The 12,003-nt window shown below is 44.5% G+C and overlaps 1 long non-coding RNA gene and 1 other non-coding gene across 2 annotated transcripts in view; one reads left to right on the top strand and one right to left on the bottom strand.

The window, feature by feature from the left end:
- Positions 1-331: 331 nt before the first annotated feature.
- TRNAT-UGU (transfer RNA threonine (anticodon UGU)) lies at positions 332-404 on the bottom strand. The gene has a single exon. It is a non-coding gene; the product is annotated as a tRNA-Thr (tRNA).
- Positions 405-605: 201 nt separating this feature from the next.
- LOC129785333 (uncharacterized) overlaps positions 606-12,003 on the top strand; it is a 44,416-nt gene continuing 33,018 nt past the window's right edge. The window contains exons 1-3 of the long non-coding RNA XR_008749248.1: positions 606-1,091; positions 1,320-1,412; positions 11,367-11,504. This is a non-coding gene — a long non-coding RNA (uncharacterized LOC129785333). The remainder of the gene's footprint in view (positions 1,092-1,319; positions 1,413-11,366; positions 11,505-12,003) is intronic.

Genomic DNA, 12,003 nt, shown 5'->3' with positions numbered 1-12,003 from the left:
GGGGAGAGCGGGGACCACGGGGTTGCGTTCCCCCCGGTGGAAGCGCACCGGGGCAGCAGCCACCTTCAGCGTTCCTTTGCAGAGCGGAGCCGGGGCCTGCCTGGGGCTGCAGCCCTGGGCCTAGGAGGCAGCCAAAGCCCCCGGCACCGCTTTGCAAGCTCAGGTGACGCTTGTCTCCGTACCGCCAGCAGCAGCGCCCGGCAGCGCGGTGCCTTCATGGAGCCCCCCCCCGCGCGGCTGCGCCCCCCCTCCCGCGCAGGCGGCTCCGCAGCCCTACTCTCCGCTCGCTTCGGGCGGGAAAAAGAAACCGCGCAGGAGCAAAAGCGCGGGAAGGCCCCAGCGAGGATCGAACTCGCGACCCCTGGTTTACAAGACCAGTGCTCTAACCACTGAGCTATGGAGCCACCTATCACTTCTAGCCCTGCCGACGGCTCCTGGCCCTCTCCGCCGGCCGCCTCCCCGCGCTGCTGCCCGGCTGGGGGCTGAGGGGCGCGGCGCTCCGGCCGCGGCGTTCGGCACCCCCCTTGCTCCGCGAACGTGGCGGGGTCCCCCGGCGGGCCCGGCGCGGCACCCGCCGGCTTGCCTGCCCCTTGGTAGGCCGCGGGCTGCGCCTCAGGTCCCGGCAGTGGCAATACCCGCCGAGCTCTCCACCCGGGCCTTGCCCGCAGAGCCGGGGAAGCCCCCCCAGGTTTCCTCACCACCGGGCGGCGGGCCCCACCGCGCCTCTGCCCCTCGGGGCTGCCCGGGGGCAGCACCCCCGGCCCGGAGCCAGGCCCTGAAATGCTCCCCGGGGGAGCAGCTGCCCGCGGCGGGGGGTGACCCCGCATCCCAGCCGGCACCCCCCAGCCGGCCGGCGCTGCCGGGGGGTAGCTGAGGGGCCTTCCCCTATCGGCGGGTGGGGGCCTGCCGCAAATTGAGGAGAAAGCCGGCGCTGCACCGAGAATTGCGTGTTTCGGTGGCAAATGGAGGCTGGTGAGGGGATTGCTGGAAGGATCGCTGCGAGTTCTCCGGCCATCCAGCGGTGCCCTCCGTGCTGTGGAGGAGGGGGCAGGCTGCTCCCTGTGGTGGGGGCCGGTCCAAGATTTTGGGAGGTAAGGCTGTGTAGTTTTGTGCAAAATGAAATAATAATAATAAAAAAGTTTAAACGGAGAGATTGTAATCAAATTGGCGTGGTAAAATTTCCTCAGGTTTTCTGAAATGTCACAGAAAAAGGGGTTTAATTTTCTTGGAAGTAACCCACAAGTCTCGGTTTGCTAGAGTGCAAACCCAGCGGCAAGACAGGTATTGTGTAGCCTTAGTTTCTCTCTTCATTTTTACAGAGCAAGGAAGTTTGAAACCATTGAAGACTTTCTCCTTTCCTTTGCATAAGAGAGCGTGCGGCCCTCGGTGACAGTTTAGGTGAAGGTGAAAAGGTAAGCTGTGGAGAGGAAACTGAGACACACCGCTGTGGGGTAATAAATCTGAGCAGTTCTGCTGCACACGGGGCTCACGTTCAAGGAAAGCAGACATGATTTGCTGGGTGCAAGCCTGAAGCTGCGTGTGACCTGAAGTAAAGCTCCTTGAAATGAGAATAGACTGAAAAAGCTGCATTAAGGAGTTAAAAGACCTTTCATCCATCCCACACTCCACAAATCACAAACTAGGTCAACTTCCTCTTTTTTTTTTAATGGTTTGGGTTTTTTTAAATTTTATTTTTTTATTTCAACTTCTCTTTAAACGGATACGATCTCTGTGGACAAAGTAGACCAGTTCTGCTGAACTCTGTCTTCTTGTTTATGTAAGACGCTAAATTCCTTTAAAATACCTGCTTTTGACCTGTAATGTGCAGCTGATAAAGTCGAAGTTTTGCATTTCTTTGGTTGGTTTTTTTCCCCCTTCCCTTTGAAGGCAGTGACTCTTTATAGAGTTGGTAAAGCTCTTCCAAAAAGGGCGAAGATGTCTGTGGTGACTGTTCTGCTAATGCTTCAGGGAACTGAAATATAAGCATACCTTGTTTTATAACCTTAAAGTAGGTAGAGCAGAACTGTCTTACGCTCTTCCTGCTATAATGCAAACTTACCTTCATAAATCTAACAGCTGAGCAGCAGGGTCAGACGTATTCTGAGAACAGAACAGTGTTGAAATCAAGTTTTCTGTGATAGTATGGCTCACTCACTGTTGTTTAACTTCGGTGCAAAGTGTGTAACTTTGCCCTGCTTCCAGATTGCTTTTGCTGCCTGCTTAGAGCTCACTGCAGGGTGGGCCACACTTCAAACGCTGTGTAGCAGATAGTCTTAGTCAGACACGCTAGTGGGGGGAATCAAGATGTGTGGTGGAGGTACCTAGCTGTCAGTAAGCCCTCGAGCTTCTTTTTGTAATGGAAATGAGGAAACGAGATACTTCTCGGATGCAGTTTACCTCACCTGAAGGTAAACCTCTAAAATAAGTCAGCTGAATCGTGGTCTAGAAGTGCTTGTTTCTCAGTTGACTGTGAAGGGTGGTGATGTTGAAAATGTCAGTGGTTAAGTGAGAAACATCTCACTAGGTGTGACAAGTTTGTACCATCTGAGTTCTGCTAGGGAGCAGATACCCTGCTGAGACCTGGCTGAGGAGGGACACACCAGCTGCTTCACTTAACAGGCACAGCAGCACTACATAGCTCCTGTCTGCAAGCTAGCTGCTAATGCTTCTAGCCAGCCCATCCTCTTAAGTCTTGTTTGCACGGGAGTAAGTTTTAGTTCAATACTCTTTTGCTTTAGATGTTTAAACTAGAATAGCTGTAGCTGGAAAATTCCCATCAGAGGACCAAGAGAATTTCTAGGGAGATAGCAAGATAAATTATATGTCTAAAGAAGACTCTATGGTTCTTCCTGCAACTAGATGTACAGATCTGAAAATTAAGCATTTAGGTAATAAAATGCCTATCTAGTCTTCTGTTCATTGCTGCTGAAAGCCACTAGGTGGAACCTAAGTACTGCGTGAAAAGATGATGAAACTTTTTTTTTTTTTTTTTTTTTTTTTTTTAACACACTTTAAATGCTGGAAAGAGTGAATTTTTACCACGCAGGGTTTTTGTTGGTTTTGGTGGGTTGGTTTTTGGTTTTGTTTTTTGTTTTGTGGGGGTTTTTTTGGTTGGTGGTTTTTGTTGTTGATGTTTGGGGGTTTTTTTGCGAGCTGCCATGCCGGTATAACACATTTGTCTTTTTCTTTCATATAGAAGAGCTTTTGTAAGACGCATTCCCGAAGTGGGAAGGCATACTGAAAGTTATTGGGAGCAGCATGCAGAAAAGTTTGCCCTTCCTGAGAAAAGCTGTTAAGGAGCAAGATTTGAAAGATATATCCTAGACCTCCTCTGCACCAAGGATAGGCATCCAGCTAGAAAATAGAATGGCTAGTGTAAGAATAGATGCAGTCTGGCACTCAGTCTGGACCAATGCTGTTATTTAAAAATGACTTAGTTGTTCCTGATTAGCTCCCTGACTGTCCTTAACAGCCCCACTGAACAAATATGTGTTTAACTGTGTGTAAAGCTGGTGTCAGTCTGCAGATGTTAACCATGTTGCTGTGAATTTACATCTGTCTCGTTAAGAGCAGTGAGCTAATCTCATGCATATTCCATATGATCTTACTGCTGTATCTTGCATTCAAATGCTAACAGGACAAGCGAACCAAAGGAATGACTCTTCAGACAGCTGGTTCATGAATTATCCCTAGAAATTCTCTTATACTACAGTATTCTCTTTTCTAAACTCCTTTGCCCAGGTTGCCGTCAAATTCCCTGCTGGATTCGTTTTTTCTGGTGTTTTGCAGGATTTGGTTCTTTGTTGCACAAACCAGCTGCCAGCTTTGGGCTGCAGCAGTATGAAATAATAGCAGTGACAGTTTTCTCTGCAGAGGTGGTGTGTCTCCCAGCAGGTTGTCATGGCTTGCCTACCTTTGTCCTCTTCATATCTGATTTTCTGTGTCCTAGGGGCAGCCTACTGCACCTGGGATTATCTCAGCAGAAGTGCAGATCAGCAAAACTGGCATGCTTGCCTTTCCTTGTCAACCTCTGAGAAAGGCCTTGCAGCGTAGCTCCAGTCTTCTAGTGAAATGAAAATTTCTGTGAGTTTTAATTGTTTGACAGGTTCAGTACTGTTGGTTTTGTTTCTTAAAGAAGCTCTGTAGTATCCTAAAGGTGTCTGAGTGTGTTTTCATTTTAATTGGCAAGTGCTGATGGATTACTTCGTTTGGTACAAATGCAAAGGTGGGTTTTTTTGAGTAAAATGTCATTAAAATCAGGGGGAAACTTCCTGCTGAGTTTGGATGGCTTTTGGAGCTAGTCCTTGGGTTATTTTAGGCATGGAAGAATCTCAAAATGTGGTTGAGGCCTGCCTTCTCTTCTGCATGTGAAGCTTTAAGTTCTGTTTGAGATACGCCTGAGGAAATGTCCTGTTGTTCAGCAGTTTTGACCCAATCGATCCTTTTAAAAAACATTGTTCTTCAAATTACACAGGAATGATCCACCTGTCCTTGAAACATTGGATACAAAACACAAGGTAGAACTAGATAAATCAGTAAAAATAATCTGTGATTTTTCCACTAACAGTTGCCATTTGTAACAGAGGCTGGGTAAGGTGCTGTGAAGGCTGTTTCCAGGTTTGAGCTTGTTCACTGCTTGCATCCCTACTCCATCCTAGCAGGAGATACTGGTCTGCACCCTTCCCCTTCTCTGATAATTTGCTTTCCATAGGAAAGGAGTTAAAACATGCAACAGATAGGATCCCCTTTCAAAATGACTTTGGTAGTCTCTGTGCTCTTCTTTTGGGCAAGTATCCATTATCACATGTAAAAAAATTCTTGCCTTTTTAACAGTATTTTTGCAGCTCTGAAGAGGAGCCAGGGACGCATGTGTCTATGAAAAGTCAGTTCTCTTTTTTTTTTTTTTTTTTTTTTTTTCCCTTCAGAAAGGTGACATCACACACAAGGCAAATGTAAAGACAATCATATTCCATGCATATCTGTCTGCTTGTAGGTCAGCTCATGTAATGGGTGTTGTGGTGCTCATTGCTCATATTTGAGCATCAGTACGTTTTTATGGAGAAGCCATCACTGTTCTCAAGTCATACTCCAGAGTAATGGTTCTGTCTCTGCCTCATTGTGCTCTCCTGTTGTGGAACATGATGCTGATTTTTGTTGGTTTTTATCTTCTTGAAGCTGGTATACATCTAATGTATTTTTCTTAATGTGAAAGATCCAAGCAGAAGAGATGTTGTCTTCAAATGCTTTTTGATTTGATCTTCCTGAAACGAGAAAGGAGTAATCTAATTTTGTTTGCTTCAGAGTTATTTCTCCAATCCAGATCAGATTTGAAGCTATTTATTATACTTAAGTGTTTCTGATTGTGCTAATGAAATAGCTGATGAGCCTTAGGATCTTTGAAAAATTGAGGTATTTCCTGCTCCAAGATGAACTGGCTGCAAGTGAAAGATGTTTTCATGACAATTGTGTAATCTGTAGAATATTTCTTCTTTCCTGCCCTGGATTAAAAAGAAGTTGTGTCTGTTACTATCAAAAAGATCATCTCCTTATTGAAGACATTTAGGAGAGCCAAAGGACATAGTGTTCTTCACAGTATAGAAGAGGACTTGATCAAACCTGGCCTTTGCCTTGAAGACAGAGACACTCCTGGAGCCCGGCTGGGGAGGGGCAGAGAGAGATCACCCAGCGCTTCACCCCTCTGAGACAGCATGGGGGCTTCCCCTCCTGCAGCCACCAGCCGGACTGGCTGTCTCTGAGCCGGTGGGTGCAGAAAGTGCTGTAACATCCACGTGTCTTAGTGTGCTCAAACCAGTGAAGCTGTGTGCACTGTCGTTTGGCTGGGTGTGCTTTTCACCTCCTGAACTGTGCTGAACCTACCCGGAGCATTCTGCAGATGAAGCGTGGCTGCATGGTGCCCCTCAGCCTTGGCTCATGTGTCAGCTGTGCCAGCTGCCTGAAAAAGACAGCACATTGAAGCCGGGTGACAGCAGCACATAGCTTTCTTGTCCTCGCATGTCCCTTGTAGAAGTCCACAAAGGCAGGAAGTAGCTGACCCGTAGCTGTGTATGTGCTGGTCGGTCTGTCACTAAACATGCATGTTTATGTCTGTGTATGTATGTACACATGTGTGTATATTTGTGTTGCCAAGCAGAGTGTAGAGCAGCTGCATTCTCCCTCTCTTGAGGCACTAACCTGAAGGCCTTTGCTCAGTTGTTGGTTTCCAAAAAGTGCAGGAAAGCAGGGCCATCATTGAGGCTGGTAGTCCTTACATTTGGCTGAAACCAGTTAGCAGATTTGAAAGTTACTTGGGAGTGGGGTTGGCAACTGGTGTGGTCACATCAACACTTTTCCAAGGAAAACCAAGCTAAAAATGTACCGATCAGATTTTCCAAGCAAGCTTTAAAAATTCTTCAGAAAGCACAAATCAGGAATGAGGGTGAGGCAGAGAACCAGGAGATCCAAAGTCCCCATCCTCACTCTGATACGGACTCCGCTACTTAACCTGTGCCCTGCTTCCATAGCTGTCCAGCACTTCCCACCCAGCCTCCCAAAGGGATGGCGGATGCATTTGTTTGTAACGTGCTCTATAAATGCAAAGTCTTATTATCAGCGTAAAAATAGAAGACTTCAAGTGGGCTGTAACGGAATAAAAATGTATAAACAGGATGGCTGAAGACTCCCTCCTTCTGAAAAAAATACAAACATGTTGATTTTTCTGTTGCTATTTTTAGACACAGGGAAGAAAGCTGCTTCACAGGCACCAGAATTCTTGTTTTAAATAAACTTTTTGTGATGGTTTCTTCCAAAGAGCTGTAACGCTATAGGTACTACCTTCCTTTTGCAACTCAGTGGGAGGTAAAGAAATGGGAGTGTGTCCCAGTGTGGTCAGCACTGGTGTAGATGGGAGGCTGTCGTCTCAGCCATGACCTGTTCGGAAGAGGTTGAATATTTGGCTCAACTGAGGATGCAGCTACCCAAGCGAGACACAAATGTGTGGGTCTGCTCTGGGTTTCAGTTACTGGGAAAAGCAAAATACCTGTCACAGCTATCAGGCACCTTCCTCAAGTGCTCACATTCCCTTTCCTGTGAAACACATCTGAGTTCCAGAGGCAGACAGTCTCTATGCTAATCAAGGAATAAATTGTTCTTTGTTCTGAAGCTCTCTTAAGGTAGATGGAGGGAAGATGCACGTGTAATAAATAATACTAAAACCGTGAAAAGCCAACTGTTACTTAAGTGCTGGACATGATAACTAGATGGAGCTAGGTGATTTGTATTTTTTCCTCTGAGGAAAAGTAAATGAACTGAAAATATGTTTTTGTTCCCAGCTCTGTTTCTGATTTTGCCGTATGTTTGCTGCTAGAGACATCAGTTTGTGGGTTACAGTCATGAAACTGACCCTGTGTTACTCTTCTGTGCAGTTAGTTCAGAATATCCTGCCCCCTTTTCCTTGTGTGCCTGGGGAGGGTCATACTCTGAGCTCCGGCCATTCGGAGATCTGTCCTCACCACACTGGGGTGGGCAGCCTGGAACATTTCTGCTGAAGCAGAAACGTGCTTTGGAGGAGTGAGTGGGACCAGGTGTTTCAGCCCCCAGGTAGGGTCAGTGGCCCCTGGACACCAAATGAGAATGGGAGTTTACAGATTCCCTTTTCTGTTTCTAGGGTTAAGCTGGATGGATTTGCATGGTCCTACCTAATACAGCCCTATCAGTTAGTTGTTCTGTGGATCAAATGTGTTGTTCTACAGCTCTGTTCTCTCCCAGGAGAATACATTCATTTTCCCAGTTGTTGGACTGGACCAACATATGCCACAGAACAAACTGAAATGAAAAAGTGTGGATGGAAGGTTTCTGTGTACTTTTTGACTTGTGAATTTTCATGTCATATTGAAGCCCTCCTGTGCAATTCGGTCCCATGGCTCCTGTTGCTGGTCGAGGTTTTGAACATGGATTGTGCAGCCAGCTGCAGTTCTGTGTACTCTGGTTTTGTTGTCTCCAGCTGCCAAACCACTGAGGGTGCGATCTACATTCTGAGCAAGTTATGAACACCTACATTTTACGAGATGAACAAAAATAGCAACTAGTACATAGGTGTGCGGCAGCCTCATTGCATAAAATCTAACAATGGCTTTGTTTTAGGATAGTAAACCAGCCAAATATCCTTTCCTCAGATCTGGTTTCTTTCAGAAATGAGTCAGAAAAGAATCTGAGAAGTGTCGTCCTGAAAGCTGGGAAGCTGCGATTTTGCTCCCAGCCTTATGCTAGCAATTGGGAGGAGCTCCACCTCCCAAAGCTGCTGCTGTACAACTTCCCTGAACCACATTTTGGAAGGGATTGAAGGCCAGTTTTTGAGTGATCACCTCCTCTTCTGACAGTGTTTCCATAATCCTGCCCACTGAGCATGGAAAATTTCACCTCCTTCAGTTTTTAGGCAGGTGCTACTGTTTCAAGAGTATGCTTTTGCTGACGAAGTATTGTCAGGTTTTCAAAGTGGTAACTGGCTGTGTTCAAGTCCCTCCTTTGCTTCTGAAGGACCAAACTGTCTACAGACCCTTGAACCTCTTCTCTTTTGAGTAAGCTTGGACCCACAGTTCAGCTTTGTGATTGGGTTTGTGTCTCCTTTGCCATTTTTCCTGCTTTTGATTGGGTTGGAAATACTGAGAGTACAGCCTTCCTCAGGGTACTATCTGTTTTCTTTGGCTTTCCCAAATGTAATGCATCATGCAGAGCTGAATATGAATGGGAAGAGAATGAATGAAAATGTTTTGAGTCGTGAGGATTTGGATTAAGCTTTGTGTAAAGCTTTTTGGTTTGAGGCTTGTCTGTTTTAAATTACCTTACTATGTAACAGTGCAGATATATCTGTCACTGAGGTCCTGGCTAGCTAATGAAGGCTAACGCAGGTGATACTACATCCTTCACACACTTGCATCCAATCTGCAATCTAATGGCTTTGACAGATCCCCTCAAGCAGAATTGTCAAGCTGACTCCATGATCAAATGTGCCCAAAAGCTTTAAAAGCACCACTGAGAATGTCAAATGGGACTGATGAGGTTAGATCATATCTGCATGAGGGAATAAATTGTTCTTAAGTGTAATTCACAAATCAGAACATTGGACTATTGTAATCAAACTCCAAGTGAGCCTCTCTGTAGGGCATAAATATCAGCAGCTGCTCTTCATACATGACAGATCTCTTTCAAAGCTTATACATGCCTATTAATTCTTCTCCTAACCAAAAGTTAATTGAAGGATGCTTCAACCTGCCATAGAGAAGGTATCTTAGGCTTCATAATTCACTTAGGTAAATGATGTATTAATGATTTTAGTGTGGTGGGAAATGCTTGCCCCAATTTACTTTGCTATTATGTGAGTAAATTTAGAAGTGCCTCATTTGTAACCTCCAGCCAGGACTGGTTGGAGGGCAGTGGATTTACCAAGGCCATGATTTCTGCAGTGTGGAGTGGAACTGATTCAACCCCTGTGAAAAGACTGGGTCAATATTTCTGCGTAGTCAGAAGCAGGAGAAGGTGATCAGGGTCAGGATGCAGAGGCACTTCTGCCAAATAAATGGTAAACAAATTGGTCTACAAGTTTTATTAGTGAATACAGGACTTTCATGTCCAGTGGGATTGAAAGGAGGTAATGAGCAACCTGATCTAGTTGCAGATGTCTATGCTTATTGCAGGGGGGGTTGGACTAAGCGACTTTTAAAGGTCCCTTCCAACCCAAATTATTCTATGAGGCGTTTGTATATATGAATATAAGCCTTTTTAGATCTCGGCTAAGTAAAATATTTAAGTGGTGTTGCTTTCAGTGGAATTCAGAAGTGTGCTGAAATGTCTGGATTGTACCACTCTATAGTCCTTTTCTGAGCCTTCTAGTATGTCTTCATTTGAGAGGTGTAATGTCTTGCTGCTCTTCAGGAAGCCTCATCTGCTGTTGTACTGGTGGTTTTTCTTTTTTTAATCTCCACAGTCATTCCCATTGAGAAAGAGGAGAGGAACAAGGAATCACTCCATTCACTGAAATACAGGCTGTGAAACAGAGCTGGGTCTTCTGCTGTGACCCAGAGCATGAAATGCAGTGTGTTAAGACCACATTCCTTATCAGCAGGGCAATTCAAATAGAGATTACATGGAGTATCCTTTGCCTGGTATTTGTTAAGTCTTACAGTGGCTTTATACTTTCTGGGCTATCAAATGCATCTTACCTTACAAAGCAGGGACTAATTTAGCAGTTTATCTATGAACTATTCTTAATCTTCCAGTTAAGACATTATTGGATTGTAGGATTGTGTTGTGGGCGTGTTTGAGGCATTCTTGTTTTCTTGCTAGCATTTGATGTGCACAGTGGAAAAGCACTGTGTCAGTGTTCAGAAAAACTGCAAAAAGAAAGGATGAGATGTCTTACCTACAGAGGACCCAGCTCTGGTGACCTTTCCATTAGTGCAACCCTAGGCAAAAACTTACTGAAAATTAGATTTACCTTTTGCTTAATTGGCTGTTCTGGTGGAAGCAATTCTGGCAATGTGATAAATCTGGCCAGTGGTGGATTGTTGTTTTCCTGTAAAAAAAATTAATTAACTTTCCATACAGTTCTACAGTTGAAGCAGAATTGCTTCAAGGTTGAAGGCACTAATGCCCATTAATATGGTACAAGAGATTTTGATTGGGAAACTTCTTCAAACAGTTCTGGGGAAAAAAAAGAAAAAAAAAAGCTTACATCTTCAAGTAAATAAAAATTGATCTATTCCTATTTATGGTAAATAAAGAAGTACTGTATGAAAAAACCAACACTAAAAAGAGAAGTGCTTTTAAAGACTGACTCAGCTATTTTGGTTTTATAGGACAGGTGAATGAAGCTTCTTTGGATTCTTCCCTGAATAAATATAAACACTTTTAAGGTCCTCTGGAGAACAGAGAAAGAAGCAGCAGTAATGCAGAAGCACTAGTTTAATCTCCTGTCCACCAGATACTTTTGCTTTAGTGTGGAGTGCACATGGTCAGTCTTACACCATTCGTATGCTTTACATACATGTTTAATATTTGGAGTCCTTGAACATATCTACAAAGCAAGAGTAGAGAGATCCACATTGTTCTTAGTGCTCAAAGTTGAGAAGGAAAAGCAAAGAAGTGTGGGTTTGCTTGTACCCATCCCCTTAGACTCGTCCTTGGGCTGAGAGTTCTCTGTAGGGAGAATTCTTGGTATACATTGTGGGATGTCTGGAAAATAGATAGTAATAAATACATCATTTTATATGGAAGATGGATAATTCAGTGCCTAAGAATGTGAACTGGAGAATAAATCAATTCAAAGAGACTTTCTGTTCTTTAATGTTTATTTCTCTTTTTTCTTTCCCCAGTGAATGTTCCTCAGCAGTCCTAGCAAAAGGATGTTTTTACAAATATCTTGCGGAAAATCTCAGATCTTGCTGTCTTTCCTCATGAGGACTGAGAACTGCAGACCAGAAGGTGGATCGTCACAGCTCATGTTTAAAGCAGTAAGTAGCAAATCAAAGTAATTTCAAGACCGAGTTGTTGTTTCTTGCTGAACTGATGGTCTCTTGTTCTAAATCACTCCATCGTGCTTAGTGAGAAGTAATAGCACATTGCTGTCTCCTCTGAACTCTGGAATTTATGGTGATAGTTGTATGACATGAATCTAGGTTTAAGTTAATCTCCAGTTACCTCTTCCATTTTCATTTTGCGCTTGCTTGCTCTGCAGTGACCGCCTTTAGACTGCTAATTCTATAAATCTTTGTCACAGAGGGTCACTGGGTTTGAGGGAAAGGAGAAAAGACTGTGAATAGAAGTCTAATATGCTTTCTCCACTAGATAACTGTGCCAGAGGTAGGTGTGCTTGCTGCAGTCTGATTTAGCTAGTGCAGATACCCCTGCTAAATGCATAAACTAAATGTAGTCTAGTAGGTGTTAATTAGCGTGTTTACAGAAACACAGAAACAATTTGGTTCAACAAGAGCAAATCAATCAGACTTTAGC

The sequence above is a fragment of the Falco peregrinus genome, chromosome 11 (assembly GCF_023634155.1).
Source record: "Falco peregrinus isolate bFalPer1 chromosome 11, bFalPer1.pri, whole genome shotgun sequence".
Classification (NCBI taxonomy): Eukaryota; Metazoa; Chordata; class Aves; order Falconiformes; family Falconidae; genus Falco; species Falco peregrinus.
Note: the sequence above shows the minus strand (reverse complement) of the source record. Positions and strands in the feature narration are given on the sequence as shown.